Source organism: Magallana gigas, chromosome 3, assembly GCF_963853765.1.
Source record: "Magallana gigas chromosome 3, xbMagGiga1.1, whole genome shotgun sequence".
Lineage (NCBI taxonomy): Eukaryota > Metazoa > Mollusca > Bivalvia > Ostreida > Ostreidae > Magallana > Magallana gigas.
In genome coordinates this window covers 33,542,230-33,562,732 of record NC_088855.1, presented here as the reverse complement: position 1 = coordinate 33,562,732, position 20,503 = coordinate 33,542,230, and the positions used below count along the sequence as shown (strand labels likewise).

The following is a 20,503-nucleotide window of genomic DNA, read 5'->3' as shown; positions in this document are numbered from 1 at the left end:
TCACGTCACTCCCCACTCTCTCATCTCACTCCCACACCTTACCTCACTCTCCCATCTAACTCTTCCCACTTTCTTTCTCTCACCTCACTCTCCCCACTCACTCTCTCCTCATCTCATTCTCCTCTCTCTCTCTCCCACTCTCTCTCCCTACTCACCTTCTCAATTTTCCCTCTCCCCACTCTCCCTTAACTCACTCTCCTCTCTATTCTTATCTCACTCTAACCTCTATCTCACTTCACTCTCTTGAATTACTCTCCCTATGCACTCTCACCTTTTTCTACCTTTCACTCTCCAACCTCATTGTCCTCTCTCTCTCTCTCTCATCTCACTCCCCACTCTCTCCCTCACCTCAATCACCACTATCTCTCTCTTTCACCTCACTCCCCACTTTCTCTCACCTCACTCCCCCACTCTCTCACCTCACTCCCCACTCTCTCTCACCTCAATCACCAATTCGCTCTCACCTCACTCCCCACACTCTCTCTCACCTCACTGCCCACACTCTCACTTCACTCCCCTCTCACCTCATTCCCATTCTCTCTCTCATCTCACTCCCCACTCTCATCTCACTCCCCACTCTCTCTCACGTTACTCCCCCACTTTCTCACCTCACTCCCCATTCTCACCTCACTCTCTCTCTCCCCCCGATCGCTCTCACCTCATTCCCATTCTCTCTCTCATCTCACTCCCCACTCTCTCACCTTACTCCCCCACTTTCTCACCTCACTCCTCCACTCTCTTTCACCTCACTCCCCCTCTCTCTCTCATTCCCCACTCTATCACCTCACTCCCCACTCTCTCACCTCACTTCCCACTCTCTCTCACACCTCACTCCCCCTCTCTCTTTCTCTCATTCCCCACTCTCTCACCTCACTTCCCATTCTCTCTCACCACTCTCTCATCTCACTTCCCACTCTCTCTCACACCTCACTCCCCCTCTCTCACCTTACCATACTCCCCCACTCTCTCACCTCACTCCCCACACTCTCTCACCTCACTCCCCTCTCCCTCTCATTCCACACTCTCTCACCTCACTCCCACCTCACTTTACTCCCCCACTCTCTCGTCACTCCCCCTTTCTCTCTCACTCCCCACGCTCTCAGCTCACTCACCCACTCTCTCTCACCTCACTCCTCCACCTCACTCCCCTCTCTCATTCCCCACTCTTACCTCACTCCCATTATCTCTGTCACCTCACTCCCCACTCTCTCTCCCTCTCATTCCACAATCTCTCACCTCACTCCCCACACTTTCTCTCACTCACTCCCCACACTCTCACCTCATCCCAACTCATTCTCACCTCACTCCCGACCCCCTTTCACCTCATTTCCCTCTCTCTCTCTCATTCCCCACTCTCTCACCTCGCTCCCACTATCTCTCTCACCTCACTCCCCTCTCCCTCTCATTCCACACTCTCTCACCTCACTCCCCACTCTCTCTCTCACCTCACTCACCTCTCTCATTCCCCACTCTCTAACCTCACTCCCATTTTCTCTCTTACCTCACTCCCCTCTCCCTCTCATTCCACACTATCTCACCTCACTCCCCACACTCTCTCACCTCATCCCAACTCGCTCTCACCTTACTCCCCACCATCTTTCACCTCATTCCCTCTCTCTCTCATTCCCCACTCTCTCACCTCACTCCCACTATCTCTCTCACCTCACTCCCCACTCTCTCACCTCACTCCCAACTCTCACTCACTCCCCACTCTCACCTCACTCCCCACTCTCTATCACCTCACACCCACTTGCTCTCACCTCACTCCCCACACTCTCTCTCACCTCACTCCCCACACTCTCTCACTATACTCTCTTTCACTCACAACTCTCACACCTCATTCCCCACTTACTTGCTCTCACCTCACTCCCACTCTCTCTCACCTCACTCCCCACTCTCTCTCACCTCACTCCCAACTCTCACCTCACTCCCCACCCTCTTTCACCTCATTTTCCTCTCTCTCTCTCACTCCCCAACTCTCTCCCCCCCCACCTGACTCCCCACTCTCTCTCACCTTACTCCTCTCTGTCTCTTGCCTTACTCCCCACACTCTCTCCCCCCACCTGACTCCCCACACTCTCTCCTCACTCTCTCTCTCACCTTACTCCCCACTCTCTCACCTCACTCTCCACTTTCTTTCTCTCACCTCACTCTCCACTTTCTTTCTCTCACCTCACTCTCCACTTTCTTTCTCTCACCTCACTCCCCACTCTCACCTTACTCCCCCCTCTCTACTCACTCTGCTCTCACTCCCCACTCTCTCTCACCTTACTCCCCACTCGCTCTCACCTCATTCCCCCACTCTCTCACCTCATTCCCCCATTCTCACCTCGCTACCTACTCTTTCACCTCACTCCCCACTCTCTCACCTCACTCTCTCACCCCCCCCCCCCTCCTTTCTCTCTCAATTCACTCTCCCCTACTCTCTTCCTTTCTCACTCACCCACTGAAAGAGTGGGAGAGAGAGTAACAGAGAGGAAGAGTTGATGCGAGTGAAAGGGGAAGAGTGCGGCAACTGAGAGTACTGTAAATTCCTCAATAAACGTGAGGAATTAATTTCCACGTAAAATCGCAAGAAGCAACCCTCGCAAGTCTTGCTTTTATTTTTCAAACACTTTTGAACTATAAGAAATTAACGCAAAAAATTGGTGATCATGATTATATCCTTGCTATTTGATACAAAACAGTGGAATCGTGGAATTAAGTACTCACATCAAATAAGGAATTTACAGTAAGAGTGAAAAGATAACAACAAAACAAAAACTTTATTAAAATAACTTCAAACATATAAATATCCAAGTCTAAAACAAACTACAGTACAGTCTTTTGGATTATTTTCTAAGCTCCATAGCTATTTAATATTGGAGTTTAACGGCAAGTCTATATTTTTGTCAAGAATTGAAACATTAAAACACAATTTAACCCTAATGAATCCTTTGTACATGTACTGGTTATTCTTGATGCTCCACTATAGGTTCCAATGCCTGATTCTTTTGGGTAACTACAATTGTAATGAACATGAATAATCAAGTAAATGAATATACAGTGAAACTTCATTATCTCAAGCTAGATGGGACTGTTTAAAAACTTCAAGATATCCGAGTATTCGAGATATCGAGAGTAAATTACTTAAAAAGTAAGTAGTTGGGACTTACAAATAACTTCGACATATCCATTGTATTTAAGATATCAGTGTTCGAGATATCGAAGTTCAACTGTATCTAGAATTTCATTGTTAAATACATATTGCTAATTTCTCATAATGAAAAAATTAAGGTCAAGATCTAGTAAATGATTCAAGACTATCTTTTTGGTGCTAGAACCATTATGACTTCATAATTGATTTGATGAATCTTTTCCCATATTTTACGTCTTTTAAAGAATTATGTAGAAAATAAAACAATATTTTGACATTCTATATTTAATCACAGGAAAAGTAATCCCGGTACCTCTATATTCAATTTGACATCATTTTAATTAGATCAAGAGCTTGTTTAATGTCGTTTTTGGAGAGACTATGGGCATTCTATATATATATTTCATTAGTCAAAAATGGACAAAACTCCGAGATTTGTTACTTTTATCCTTCATATTTTATAGAAAATGGTGGTTTAAATCATGATGTTTCATTGTGTTTACCAAAAATTTAAGCCCCGGTACACCCTATGAAGCGTATATATTGATATGAAGCATCATTAAAAGAATTTATATTTTACACCTGAAAGTCACTCAAATTAACAGAAAATTTTTTTTATTATGAAAAATATAAAGATAAATAGACTGTACATAGGTCAAATAAGTGAAAAATTGGCAATTTGAGGATAAAAAAATGAATACCGGGTATCTAAAAAACTCAATTCACTAAGCAACAACAAAAACCCCTGCGGTATTCGAACTCCGGATGTACGGATCATAAGCCCGACACTTTATCCACTCGGCTATGGAGTATGTTACCGTCAATAAAATCGTTTTTAAAACAATAAATGTTGTTTCAATCAGAGGTCAGCCATGTTGTGATGATGTGTTATTCCACCTTAATACAAATATCCTCCTTCACAAACTATGAATACAGAAAAGATTAATTTATAATATACAATTTAATTGCATTCCTAAGGGTCTGGTGAATATGACTATTCAAGAAGCCAGTGTCATATGATATTTTGATACTCTAAAAATTTTCAAAATATTATGCGATATTTTAAACCCAGGTTCAGTACTTTGCGGCGAAATATTGAACCCCTCCTATAAAAAATTGGGTTCAAAATATTATGGCTGTGAAATATTTAAGGTGGAATGCTACACCAAAATTTTATCTTATGAATCGTTAGAGTATCATTTTTGAAGCAAGATTGCATTGTTCAAAGAAGAATATATGCCCTTAATTTTTGTATACGATTTTTTTTGGTATTTTTTTAGGAAAAGTAGAAAATCTATTTTGGTTGCAAGTAATGCACTGAAGAGTTTAAAATTTGATGTGAATAGATGCATGATATTGATATCTAATAAATCATGTCCATTTCCTCTAAATGCTTGGCGTAGGTGAAAAATCAATAAACAATGTTTTGCATAAAATTTAATTGTGGATAAAAAAATTACCTAGGCGAATCATGCTTGGGAAAACACTGGTATTTGCACTTGATGAATAAACATAGGTAATCACAGATTACAAAGCTCACCAAGACAAGGCATCACCTTTATGAGACCACCTTTATTATATTATATGAAAATCATTGTTTATGATCTTGGATATTCATGGATACTGTTTTGACACCATATTGTATATATCATATGTTACAAAAATTGTTTGATAGTAACATGTTAATTTCATATCGTATTATAAGATACAATGTTTATATTCACTACAATATAAAACATGATACGTCATCCTATGATACTATACAATATATATCAAATGAAACAATAAAATACTGTTAAATATAATGATACAATATGGCATTGTTACATATGATATGACATTGTATCAAGATATGATACTGTATCACATAATATGATAGGTTATTGTATCATGTTACACAATATAGTATTTGATCACATAATACAATATCATGAAATTTATGATACAATATAGTATCATGTTATTGTACATATGGTTGCATACCTCTGCCCCTTGTGTGCGAGTTATTTTTCTATCAAATATGTCGACATGCAAGATTCGTACGTTGACATACAAGATAATTATGTCAACATGCAACATAACTATGCTGACATGCAAGAAAATTGCAATAAAATAAGAATTATAAAAAATCTTTAAAAAATTTTAAATATCGCCAACGTGTGACACCCAAGATGCTAAATGCTCCTTATTTATGTCGACATGCAACTTATTTATGTTAACATGCAAGATAAATATGTTGACATGCTACTTATTCATGTCAACATGCAACTAAGTTATATTAACATGCAAGATAATTATGTTGACATGCAACATATTTATGTTTACATGCAACTTAAGTTTGATGTCAACATATTTGTCTTGCATGTCAACATAATTAAGTTGCATGTTGACATAAATATGTAGCATGTGAACATAACTAAGTTGCATGTGAACATAACTAAGTTGCATGTTGACATAAATTAGTAGCATGTGAACATAACTAAGTTGCATGTCGACATAAATAAGTAGCATGTGAACATAACCAGGTTGCAGGTTGACATAGATAAGTTTGATGTCAGCATATTTTTCTTGCATGTTGACATAAATAAGTAGCATCTAGCATCTTGGATTATGGTGGCATATCTCTGCCCCTTGTGTGCAAGTTATTTTTCTATTAGTTATGTTGACATGCAAGATAAATATGTTGACATGCAAGATTGTTATGTCAACATGCAACATAACTAGGTTGACATGAAAGAAAACTGGAATCAAATAAAAGTTATAAAAAATCTAAAATATCGCCAACATGTGACATCCAAGATGCTATATACGCAACCTATTGATGTCATCATGCAACTTATTTATGTCAACATGCAGCGTCTTTATGTCAACATCCAACTTATTTATGTCGACATGCAACTTAGATATGTTGACAAACAACTTATAAGTTGCATGTCAACATATTTATCTTGCATGTAAACAAAGTTAAGTTGATGTGAACATATTCATCTCGCATGTCAACATAAGTAAGTTGCATGTTGACATAAATAAGTTGCATCTCGACATAAATAAGTTGCATGTTGACATAAATAAGTTGCATGTCAGCATAAATATCTTGCATGTTAACATAAATAATTTACTTGACATAAAAAGGTAGTATCTAGCATCTTGGATGTCACAGGTGGGCAATATTTGAGATTTTTTGAGATTTTGTATAATTCTTTCATGATTGCAATTTTCTTGCATGTCAGCATAATTATGTTGCATGTTGACATAATTATCTTACATGTTGACAAATTTGATAGAAAAATAACTTTCACACAAGGGGCAGAGATATGCCACCATATTGGATGTCACATGCTGGCGATATTTGAGATTTTTTGGGAATTTTCATAATTCTTATTTGATTGCAATTTTCTTGCATGTCAACATAGTTAGGTTGCATGTTGAGATAACTATCTTGCATGTCAACATACTTGATAGAAAAATAACTTGCACAAAAGGGACAGAGATATGCCACCATACATATAGAATCTATATCATAATAATAATATAGTTTAATATTGTATATTATATATTATACAGTATATATATCATTTGATATATAATACAATATAGAATCATATAGTACAAAAATAGTATCATATGATACAATATCCATATAGCACATAATATTGTAATATATGATATTATATTGTATGCTAGAGTAATAAAAATATTGTAGTATTGTATATTTGTATAATATGAAATATAAGATATAATTTGATACAACATTGTATAATATCAAATGATACAATATCACGTGATACAATACCATGTGATACAAAAATATATAATACAATATCATATTATACAATATTGTATTATACAAATATTGACTAGGGTTGAGGGCAACATTTATTATATTAGCCCCTGAGGGACAAAATAATGCCCGACACAAAGCGGAAGGCAATATATTCGTCCCAAGGGGGCTAATATAATCAATGTTGCCCTCAACCCGAGACAAAATTTGTTTTGTTTTTTGAAGGAACAAACCAAAAATCAAGAAAGAATTTGAAAACAGATTTCCGTAATTTTCTTGGCTCAACATAGAATTCACGAATTTAATTTTGCGCAAAGTTTATTTCCAAAAAATCGCCGGCATCAAAAGGTCACTGGTGATATTCCACCTTCCGTAGGAAATAAGCTAAAGATGTTTTACCTGATTTTACTTCACAATTCCATATCCCCGTTATGATAACAAACTGTTGCATTGTGCGTTTGTTGTTTTAAATTACTTGCCTTCAATAACTGACAATATCATAACGTCACCTTGTTTTGGAGTTGCGAAGATTAATTTACGTCACCGTTTAGAAATAAAAAAATCAGAGGCAATTATTTGAAATAGAGGGAATGTTCTCTAGATATTATTCCTAGTCGGTCAATATTTAAAAAATATTGACCTGTCAATATTTTTCGTTCAAGCTAAAATTACAATTATTGATCATTTGTCTATTTAGAGTTATATAGTGAGAATATAGCACTGAATATAACAACATAATATATAATACTTTTCATTACAATATCATGATGCAATATCATATCATATACAAATTCCTCTCGTATCATAATAATTTTACAATATAATTTATGATATAATATTGTATCATATAAAACAGTATAGTATATCATATCATACAATACTATATCATAGGAATCATGTAATATCATTTCAGAACAAACATGTCTAACAAGAAAATTTGAGTGAGGTAGGAGGTTTTTTTTTAGCATCCATGATAATGGAGGTCAGGCTCTGCATCTTAAGCTACCTCTGCAATTCACTTATATAATAGTTAAATCAACTATGCAAGTTTGTAATAGTACTATCAATATCTATTAAAAATGTGACCTGTTCTAAAAAACTGAACCCATCAAGCATCCAAAACCTATGGCTCAGATTCAGCCTTCAAGTCTGTCAAAGGGATCAGTGTTATAAGAGGCACCATCCATGCAAGTTTGGTAAAGATAGGACCAGTATTAAATAAGATATATTTACATCATCCAGTGTCTTTGTCTGTGATAACTCTACGTATCGATTTTGTACTATACATGTATAACCCATAATACAAATGACGCCAAATTGAGGCGCCGGCAGGGTTTGCTTATTTATAGTTAAAGATTTAATTGTATGATGGCTTAAAATTATATGAATATAAGTAATAACGAATCATTCTTTGAATATAATGAGGTGATAATTTCGGTCGGGGCGTGATCAAATCTATCACCATTCAGCATCTGAAACCTATGGCTCGATCAGATTCAGTATTCAAGCAAGTCAAGTGCATCAATATCATGAGGCGCAACATTAATGCAAGTTTGGGAAGTTAGGACCAGTAGTAACTTAAATATATTCACCAGAGGGCATCTGCTCCAAAAAATTGTCTCAAATTCAGCATTCGAGCCTGTCAAGTGCATCAGTATTATAAGATAAGTTTGGTGAAGTTAGGACTGGTAGTATGTTAGAAATGACTATCGAAAGGGCACCTGCACCAAAAACTTTAACCTGTTCGAAACACCATAACCTCCCCCAGCATCTGAAATTCATGGCCCAGATTCAGCATCCAAGTCATTCAAGTCCATAAGTTGGTCCAGTTGCATCACCTATGCAAGTTTGGTCAAGAAAGGACAAGTAATAACTTAGATAAAGGACCTGCAAAAAACACTTTAACCAGGTCCAGATGCTGACAGGGTATAACTATAAGCTCCCACGACTTCGTCTCGGTGAGCTAAAAAGGGGACATATGTCAAACAAAAAATCTATATGGCTGTTTGCATAATCATGATTTCAGTTGTTCTTAACTGACATGCATGATCATGTGTGTTTATTAGGAAAATTGGCAGAAAGTGATTCGAATAGGAGCCAGAGACGGGGTATAATACATGTGTAAGTATTTTTTTTAAATGATAACTTACTGAAGATAAAAGTACATGTTGTAAAAACTTGATGTCGAAACTTCTGCTGCTGATGATTCTGCTGTTGATGATGATTATTCTGATGATGTTGTTGTTGTTGTTGTTGATGATGATGATGATGATGGAAGTGGTGGTTGTTTTCCTTCATTCAACATCTTCCTTTGATGAATCAACATGGTTTCCATTAAAAGGAAAAAAAGAACATTTTTCACACACAAAAAAAATTAAATAAACAGAAACAAAAGCAATCCAAGATTACAGAGCTCACCTAGACAAGTCATCTACTTTGTCAGATCACCTTTATCATTATATTATATGAAAATCATAGTTTTTTTATCTTTATTAACATATTGCATATTAATATGCGGTTTGTCAATAAATTTCATATTGTACGAGGGTTGTCCAAAAAGTTTGTTGACACATGTAATTTTATTCAAAATAACGGGCCATTACATGTACGTATCAGGAATGTATTATAATATTCTAATATAGAGTATAATAATGTATATGTATAAAAATTAGAACAATGTACATTTTTGACAAAAACGCAATTGTCCACGAACTGTTTGGACAACCCTTGTATTAATTGTACGATACAATATTTCTTAATATTGCACAACTATACAATATTGTATCAAATTATATAATTTTGTGTCATATGATATTATATCATGTGATACAATATAATGTTGTATAATATCATGATACAATATGATATCGTTATACCTCAATATGATTATTCTATACATGTATATTGCAGCATCTGATTGGCTCTAGACAGTCATGTGTCAGGGCAATAAAACTTCATATTTCCCTGTCATTGTCATATTTTCATCATATCCCACCCTTTCGAATTGTCATTCAATGCTTATGAAAATCTTCAAGGATGAGCAAACAATGTAATTAATGATTAAATCTAATAAAAATATTGTTATAAATCCTATCTACATCAGAAAACTGACATAATAGTAGAAAGAAACCGCTAAACATTCACTTCATTATTGCTTTTCTAGAATTGAAAAACGATTAAATGTATTCTTATTCTCACCTGTCGTTTGGTATAATAAACAATTCATTGCATGATTGTATGATTGTGAGGGAAATATGAAGATTTATTTCCCAAGAAAAATCATAAGGAATAAATCTTCAAATTTCCCTCACAATCATGCAATAAATGTATATTGTATCATGACATTGTATGAAGATTTATAATTAATATTGTATTCTATTATAATCATGATATTGTATTATATGATATGATATTGTATAATGTAATACAATACAATATTGTATAAATTGATTTGATACAATGTTATATGGTAAAATATATTATTTGATTTAATATCATAGGAATAATGATATAACGCATATCAAAAGTCAAATCTATAAAGCAAGTTTGAGTGAGGTAGGACAAGGTTTTTCTCAGCATTTTGACACAGATGCTTGAGGACAGGACCTCCTCCACACCCAACCTTCAACCCCAATATCTACTCCCAGAGTAGTTGAATCTCATTTTTGATAAAAAATTTCTTTAAAGTCACGTACACAACATGTCCCATTTCAAATATCTGAAAATTAATTGAAATAAATGATTTTGTAAAACTATCCCCAACCGTCATTTCAATAAGAAAAGTATGCCACTCTGGTAAGTAACTGTGATGGAAATAAACATCTTTCTGTCACTGTGGTAGGATACACTAGAGAAAACTGGTTTACAGTGTACCGTATTTGCGTGCAAAAAGACTCCTCAAATTTTATCATATAACGGTGTACACATAACATCTCTAAAAGATGTTGTATTAACTGCGATAATATCATTTTTGTTGAATAAATAAAGTAGATACACAAAAATTGATTATTTTCCTTTAATTTTCAGATATTTGGAAAGAGATAGGGTGTAAACATGCTTTTAAGGATTTTCTAGCAGGAGAGTCAACTAATCTAGGGGGTGGAGGGAGTCCTGTCCTCGAAGACCTGTGCTGTGGCATCTTGATAATGGAGATCAGGCTCTCACCGTATCTGAAGCTAGCCTTAATTATGTTTCATGAACCTTGAAAGTTGGTCGGGACAGAATTATTTCCAACATACAAATCTGAATTTAACTACTGATACTCAGAAAACTAACACCTGCTCCACTTTCAAGAAAACCAAGATCAAGTTCTGTATTTGAAGCCACCCCAATATTTGAATTATTAGTTATATTAAATGTGTAAGTCTGGCTAGGTTTGAACAAGACTGACATCATTATGTAACAAGCTCGAGCTAGCTCTTTAATTAATCAACCAAGGAAGTTTGAATTAGTAAGGACCATTAAATACCTAAACATGTGACCTTCTCCAAAAAACATAACCTCCTCCAGCATATCCGAAACCTATCGCTTAGATTTAGCATCAAAGCTTATCGATTGAATCAGTATCACAAGATGCATTATTCGTCTAAGCCTGGTAAAGACAGAACAAATAATAACTTGGATATAAACATCCTCCAAAACCCTTAACCTCCTCCAGCATATGAAACCTATCGCTCAGATTCAGCATTCAAGCCTATCAGCTGTATATGTATCATAAGATGCACTATGCTAATTCACAGCTTTTCTGGCTAAATGGTTGAGAAGTAGTTTTTTCTCTATAAACTCCTATGTAAAAATTTGCCCCATCCCTTTTTTGTGGCCTCCCAACTACACCCCCCCCCACCCCCGGGGATGATGATTTCAAAACAAACTTGAATCTACAAAGCTAAAAATGGTAGTTTTCAAGGAAAAGTTTTAAAAATGTAAAATTATGACCAGACGATGAACGACGACGGACAAAGACCAATGGCAATAGGTCACCTGAGTGACACAGGTGACCTAATTAAGATCTTCATAATTGAGAATGTTAATCGTTTAATGCCAATTTTCTTCTCAGGTTCATTGCACAGAACATATAAAGCAATTAAAATGACCGACTAGATAACGCCTGCCAGAAAAAGAAAAAAAATTTCACAAACTCTTATTTTATAAATCAGATCGAAACATTCGAAACCTCTAAAATTTGAACAAATGGCTTCAATCTCATACAATATACTGTATAGTGTATACAAAAACTGTAAATGTTTGCAAGTACGCCCACATGTACAGATCGAAATAACAACAATAAAACTAAACTAGACTCTTGTTGCAAAAGCAACAAAAAGGTCTTCCGTTTTGATATACATGAATCAATTTAACCGTAGACATTGCTTCTCTTACATAGAGAAAATAGTTAATATGATAAATATTGTAAATGATATATCCAGACGTTACTTCCATGTAAAACAACAAGATTGAAAAAAAAAATCAGTTTTTGAAGTACTCTCTGTGACGACCGGAAGTAATGCCGAACTAAACAAAACAGGTTATAAAGTTTGGTTGTTAAAAATATGATTTATTTGAATCCTTCCGGTGAAAACTGGAAGTGGCAGTTGACAAAATAAAACCCGCTAAACATATCATCAATCAAATGTCTATCATTCATGAAAGCTTTGTGTTTCATTCACTTACAGTGACAAAAATTTTGCGGGCATCAAATTTGTAAAAGGGAAAGCTACACAGAGATATTTGAGATATCTCACCGGAAGGAACAGTTATTTGAAAATTTAACATTATAAAGATGACACATCTAAGATTGTGTACTGATATATTCATTCCATGTAAAAGAAATAAATAAAGAAAAAATATATTATTTGTAGTGCTTCCGGTGACAACCGGAAGTTACGCCGAACAAAATAAAAAAGTTAAAAAAAAAAAATGTACATATATAGGTCTATCATCCCACAAAGTTTGATTGTTCAGGTCGACATCATTTATGAGATCTCGTCGAAATAAGGTTTTTTGTCTCGGGACAGGAAACGGACCAACGGAAGCGTTCAATGTAAATTGTATTAAATATTTCTTGTATACTTGTCTTTTGTACATTATTGTTCATCGAAGTCACTACAAATATCAATGAAAAACAGTTAAACTAATAAAAAGTTCGATTTGTTTGAACTCCTCTTGTGTGGACCGGAAGTGAAGGAAGACAAAATGAAACCGGTTAAACATATCTTCAATATAATGTCTATCATTCATGAACGTTTTGTGCTTTGATCACCTATAGTTTCTGAGAACTTGTTTGTACAAAATGAGTTTCAAAAAAGCTACCTGAGATATTTGAGATATCTCACCGGAGGTAGAATTTTTTTGTTGATATAACATTGCATTGTTAACCTATGTATAGATTTATACTTATATATCTATTCTATGGCAAAAGAATTTAAGTCGTAAAAATAGTTATTTTTGAAGAGCTTCCGGTGACGACCGGAAGTTACGCCGAACAAAACAGAATATTGTAAACACATGTACATACATTCGTTTATCATCCCACAAAGTTTTATTGTTCAAGTTGTCACCGTTTTTGAGATCTCTAGGAATCAAGGTTTTTTGTTTCGGGACAGGAAACGGACAAACGGAAGTGCTTAATGTAAATTTTATTAGTTATTTTTTGTATACTTGTCCTTTTCATTTTATTGTTCATCGAGCACACTACAGATATCAAAGACAAAAAGTTTAACTGATAAACAGCTCGATTTGTTTGAACTCTTCCTGTGTGGACCGGAAGTGACGGAAGACAAAACGAAACCGGTTAAACACATTTTCCATCAAATGTCTATCATCCATGAAAGTTTTGGGCCTTGATCACTTATAGTTTCTGAGATCTCGCGGGTACAAAATGTGTTTTAAAACAGCTACCTGAGATGATTGAGATATCTCACCGGAAGTAGAATTTTTTTGTTGATTTAAAATTGCATAGATAACGTATGTGTAGATTTATACTTATATATTTAATTTGTGGAAAATAAATTTATTACGTGAAATGACTATTTTTGAAGTGCTTCCGGTGACGACCGGAAGTAACGACGAACAAAACAAAATAGTTTAAACACATCTACATACACAGGTCTATTATCGTACAAAGTTTCGTTGTTCAAGTCTTTACCATTCTTGAGATCTTGAGGTGACAAGCTTTTTTGTTGTGGGACAGGAAACGGACGACCGGAAATTATTTTTGAAAAAATGAAAAAAACGTCCCTAGTGTTTACCATTTCCTACTATTCCTGAAAATTTCAAGGAAATATATCCAGTCATCTCTGAGAAAATCGGGGAAAAAAATAAGAATAATAACTAGACTCTTGTTGCTATAGCAACAAAAAGGTCTTCCGTTCCTCATGTATTAATCTGCACAATAAATCCAGTTATCTTGTAAACAGAAAATGGATATAATATATATAAGCTTTGTGTCTTGATCTATCACAGTTTCTGAGATCTTATTTATACTTTGTTTTTAAAAAAGAAAGCTATCTGAGATATATGAGATGTCTCACGGGAAGTAGAACTTTTTTTTACCATGTGTAGATGACTTTTTGTATTTCTATAGCTAAATGTTACTTCAATGCTAAATAACCAAAATATTTAAAAAAAATCAAAATTGGGTGTACTTCCTGTGACGACCGGAAGTTACGCCGGATAAAACAAAATAGTGTTAACACATGTACATACATAGGTCTATCATCCCACAAAGTATGGATGTTCAAGTCGTTACTGTTTTTGAGATCTCGTTGAAATAAGGTTTATGGTTTCTGGACAGGAAACGGGCAAACGGAAGTGTTCAATCTGAATTGTATTCAATATTTCTTGTATACTTGCCATTTGTACATTATTTTTCATTTATTTAACTAAAAAATATCAAAGGAAAACAGTTAAACTGATAAACAGCTCGATTTTTTTAACTCTTCCGGTATGGACCGGAAGTGACGGAAGACAAAATGAAACCGGTTAAACACATCTTCAATCAAATGTCTATCATCCATGAAAGTTTCGTGTCTTGATCGCTTATAGTTTCCGAGATCTCGCGGGTTCAAATTGTGTTTTTAAAAAGCTACCTGAGATAATTGAGATATCTCACCGGAAGTAGAATTTTTTTGTTGATATAACATCGCATAGGTAACTTATGTATAGAATTATAGTTTTATGTTTATTCTATGGAAAAGAAATTTATTGCGTAGAAATAATAATTTTTGAAGTGCTTCCGGTGACGACCGGAAGTTACGACGAACAAAAAAAAATAGTTTAAACACATCTACAGCTATAGGTCTATCATCCCACAAAGTTTGGGTGTTCAAAACTTTACCGTTTTTGAGATCTCGAGGTGACAAGCTTTTTCAACGCGGGACAGGAAACGCACGACCGGAAATGAATTTTGAAAAAATGAAAAAAACGCCTAGAGATACTATCATTGTCTTTCATTCCAGAAAATTTCAAAAATATCTATCCAGCCATCTCCGAGAACTCTTGTGGACAAAAAAAGGAAAAAAAAAAATAATAATAATAACTAGACTCTTGTTGCTATAGCAACAAAAAGGTCTTCCGTTCCTCATGTATTAATCTGTACAAAAAGTCAGTTTCTCTTGTACACAGAAAATGGATATAACATATACTGTAAAGGAATTCCAAAGAAATAAAAAAAAAACAAAAAGACAAAATGTCAATTTTTGAGTACTTTCTGTGACGACCGGAAGATACGCCGGATCATACAGAATATAGTAAACATATCTTCATACATTGTTTTGTCTTTCCTCGAAGTTTTGATGTTCAAGTTTTTGTAAGTTATAATATCTCTTTAAAAAAAGGTTTTTAGTCTCGGTACCGGAAACGAACAAACGGAAGTGATTTAAGAAATTAAAAGTAGATATTTTAGTACATTTACCTACGGTACGTTTCTGTTCATCAAATTAAGTAAAATATTAAAACAAATCTAAAGTTTAAAAAAAACTTCTATTCCTTGAACGCTTCAAGTGAGAACCGGAAATGACGTACGACCAAATGAAACCCGTTAAACACATGTTCAATCAAATGTTAATTATACATATAAATTTGTTTTTTGATCTCTAACAGTTTCTGAGATCTTGTGGGTACTTTGTTTTTTTAAAAGAAGGCTACCTGAGATATTTGAGATGTCTCACCGGAAGTAGAACTTTTTGTTGTTTATTTATAATGTGTATATGACCTTTTGTATTTCTACAGCTGAAATGTTACTTCCATGCTAATTAACCAAATATTTTAAAAAAATCAAAATTGGGTGTACTTCCTGTGACGACCGGAAGTTACGCCGGATAAAACAAACTAATGTGAACCCATGTACATACAGAGATCTATCATCCCACAATGTTTGGTTGTTCAAATTGTTACCGTTTTTATGATCTCGTCGAAATTAGGTTTTTTGTCTCGGGACAGGAAACGGACAAACGGAAGTGCGCAGTGTAAATTGTATTAATTATTCTTGTATACTTGCCTTTTGTACATAATTTTTAATTAAAAAAGCTTAAAATATCAAAAAAAACCAGTTAAACTTATAAACAGCTTGATTTTTTTTAACTCTTCCTGTGTGGACCGGAAGTGACGGAAGACAAAATGAAACCGGTTAAACATATCTTCAATCAAATGTCTATCATTCATGAAAGTTTCATGATTTGATCATTTATAGTTTCTGAGATCTTGCGGGTACAAAATGTGTTTAAAAAAAGCTACCTGAGATAATTGAGATATCTCACCGGAAGTAGAATTTTTTTGTTGATATAACATCGCATAGATAACTTATGTATAGAATTATAGTTTTATGTTTATTCTATAGAAAAAAAAATTCAATGCGAAAAAATAATTATTTTTGAAGTGCTTCCGGTGACGACCGGAAGTTACGCCGAACAAAACAAAATAGTTTAAACACATCTACAACTATAGGTCTATCATCCAACAAAGTTTGGGTGTTCAAAACTTTACCGTTTTTGAGATCTCGAGGTGACAAGCTTTTTCAATGCGGGACAGGAAACGGACGATCGGAAATGAATTTTGAAAAAATGAAAAAAACGCCTAGAGATATTATCATTGTCTTTCATTCCAGAAAATTTCATAAAAATCTATCCTGCCATCTCCGAGAAATCTTGTGGACAAAAAAAAGGAAAAAAAAAAATAATAATAATAAAAAACCTTACAATCACTATAAGGTCTTCCGTTGGAAACGGAAGACCTTAAAAAACCTTACAATCACTATAAGGTCTTCCGTTGGAAACGGAAGACCTTAATAATAAAAAGAAACATTACAATCACTATAAGGTCTTCCGTTGGAAACGGAAGACCTTAATAAAATATGGTTATACAATGTAGTTAGGAGGATGAGGGGGTACATGTAGAACCCCCACAAGATTTGTCATCCAACATCAATAATATTAATAAAGTGCTTTAAATCTATCAACGAATATTGTAAGTTCATCACGTAGAGTTATTCTTAATATTACATTTTTTATAGAGTTAATTTCCCCCCCCCCCCCAAAAAAAAAAATAAGCTAACCTTTAAAATACCATAAGTTATAATTATTGATGATTAAACAAACAGCAAGTAATTGGTAATCAAATTTGGATCAATATGCATTTGTAAGAGGGAAAATGGCCTATCTGAGAATTTTTTTTATTTGATTAAGACATTAAATTTTGTATTTCATACCACATGTAGATTATTCTACGTACAGTAGATGTCCTGAAAATTTGAACTGGTTTAGATATTGGTGTAAGGGATGTATTTAATCAAATAATTATTGAATTCTACAAAAGATAAAATGATATTGCATTTGGGGGGGGGGGGGTGATTGCTGGGGAGGCTAGGTGGATTCAAGATCTATTTTAAAAAAATATACTTTTATTATGTGTGTCTAGTTTGACAACTCATTTAAATTTTTGGGCTCTCAGACGGCACCCTCAGAGGTAAGAAACTTTTGAATTTGAAAATTTGTTTTCTCTCTGGTTTTTTTTCCCTGTTGACGTTTAAACATGTCCCAACTTAGGCATTAGCTGTGTATAGAAGTTCACTTACCACATGTTTGCTATACATTCCGTTTTAATAAATACAATATGGGTTTAAATTATCAGACACACGTAGCATTGTCTTTGAAAAGAGGGGGGGGGGGGGCAAAACTACCATGGATCTTTACAAGCAAAAAATAAACGAAATTTGCCGATCAACTTCAAAATCCTAATATTAATGCATGGGCGAGGCCTATAGGCTACATGTATATATTTAACAGCTGTTTAATCAATAGAAAAAATTGTTTCGAAAATAATTGATGGAATCCCCCCCCACCCCCGTCTCCTTCCCTAACCCCATCTGATGCTACCGTTCAGATTATAAGTGCATGTATTTAAAGCAACAGCTGAGTAATGTAACTTACCATTGAAGAACCGGGTTGCATTAATATTGTTTCCTTTTTAAGGAGTATTCGTTGAAAAGGATTTCCCAGCATGATTTGTCAGCATGAGCACAGGTGGGGAAAGAATAAGGAATTTCTTCTACATGTAATATGAAAGAAAGGCAGTGTAAATAAAAGAAATTATTTTATATACAAAAAAGTTAATAGCGCATTCAAAGAGACGATAGCTGCATGCGCGGATCTAGAGAGGTGTGTCGAGAGATTCGTATATAACCCCCCCCCCCAACCCCGGGAAAATTTAAACCTATTAGATTCACCGAGTAAAGTTGACGGAAATAAGCACTTGATCTCACCGGCAAAATTAGCCCTCGAACACCCTTGAAAAAGTTTGATGTATCGATTCTAAATCTGTTTTATAAATTCTTATATAAACAAATACCATATTCCAAGAATGAAAAAGCTTTTGATTATTGTACAGATCGACTGTTAAACGCAAAAATAAATCGTCAAACGACATAAAAGAGCGAGCATTTAGTGCAGAAATATTTGAAAATTTACGTACCTTTTGAATGTTTTTCCACTTCTATGATTTAAATCGATCCTGTTCTGGTAGACCGTGTCCTGTCCCCCGAAGACTGCTCAGAACAGTGCGTGGTCCTTGCTCTAGGTCACGTGGACATTGAGGTCCACCAAGCGGTGAGCGATCATCATGGACACACTTGCTGAGCAATCAACCATTGACCACGGAATCAGTGGAATCCAGACAGAACAGGTGTCAAACATATTAAAATCATAAACAATTAACTATCACATATTGTAAGGGCTTAGCATACATGAAAGTTTGTGGGGGGTTTTCAACTTTATTTGAAACAACAAATAACAATTAAGAGTCTATAATTAATACCAGTTTATTCACCAGAGCAGCAATAAGTGTTACAGTCCCTCCTATTAGAGATCTTTTTTGACATTTCAATCTTCACTTGGTTACAACGGATTTTTAATAAGCTTAATTCTAGTAGTTGTCTAAAAAATATCTTCTACTGAACGGGGAAACTAATACATGTACTTGTTTATGCAGCTGTCGTGAGGCAAAGTAAGACGTCGATACGACTGGCAAGTGACCCACGACGCGGATGTTGGTACTGCGATTCTACAATTCAATTCATCTTTATGTCCTTTCTGATATATTTCATTTTATCAAATCAAATATACAACATGACTACTTTAAAGTAGTCATGTTGTATATTTGATTTGATAAAATGAAATATACTTTAAAGTAGTCATGTTGTATATTTGATTTAATGAAATATATCAGGAAGGACATTTGATTTGATAAAATGAAATATATCAGAAAGGACATTTACTCAAACCGTCAACGTGACGGCACAGAGGTACATATAATTATATATTATATGTATAAATATTTACAAATGTAGATATAGTATCAGAGGAACACGTACAGTACAAATTAAAGGGGAAAATGAGAAAAAGAACAAATGTTCAAGGAAGACAGACTGATTCAAAAATTTCCTGTATGAATAAACAGAATTTATTGAGTTTTTTCGAAGTTTTAGAATAGAATATACATAGACATATCGATTTATATATAATAAGTAGAAGGAAAAATATTTTACGCTAGCTTTTCACGAAAAAATAGGCCCTTCTACGATTCGATTTTTTCACTAATAAATATTGCTGATACATGTACATGTATTATTACAATAATGTTTCTTTCACGATTATTGTTCGTTGGTTATCACACAGTCTCTTTTAATTTTTTACTGTGTAAAAGTGGGTGTCTTTCTATTATTTTCTTTTTAATAAATGACGGAATGGGAATGCAACTATTGCACTCGTGTAGATTGTTTAAGCACAGGTGTGTTCACTGTTTGCTAGTGACGCAAGACTGGTGGTAGTACTTGTTACGGACCTTAAGGATGACGTTTACTCAGAACGAAAAAAAATTCCACTGATGATAATGAAAAACCAACTATTGTGTGTTATAGACCTTTAATGGTAGTGATAATTTTCATTTTCAAAAAAGTAGGTCAATGACCTACTTTTTGAGTCAATGGCCATTGTATATTTTTGGAAAATTAAAGGAAAATCCCTTAAAATTTTACACTATGATTGAGATTTTCTTAATTATGAAAATAATACAAATTGCTCAACACTTTTGAAAAT

General features: G+C 34.6%; 1 long non-coding RNA gene across 1 annotated transcript; it reads right to left on the bottom strand.

Moving 5' to 3' along the window:
- Positions 1-2,054: 2,054 nt before the first annotated feature.
- LOC136273811 (uncharacterized) lies at positions 2,055-19,501 on the bottom strand. Its single transcript, XR_010712062.1, has 5 exons — positions 18,882-19,501; positions 18,341-18,458; positions 9,068-9,226; positions 2,199-3,001; positions 2,055-2,146 (listed from the first exon to the last, which is right to left on the bottom strand). It is a non-coding gene; the product is annotated as an uncharacterized lncRNA (long non-coding RNA).
- Positions 19,502-20,503: the final 1,002 nt, after the last annotated feature.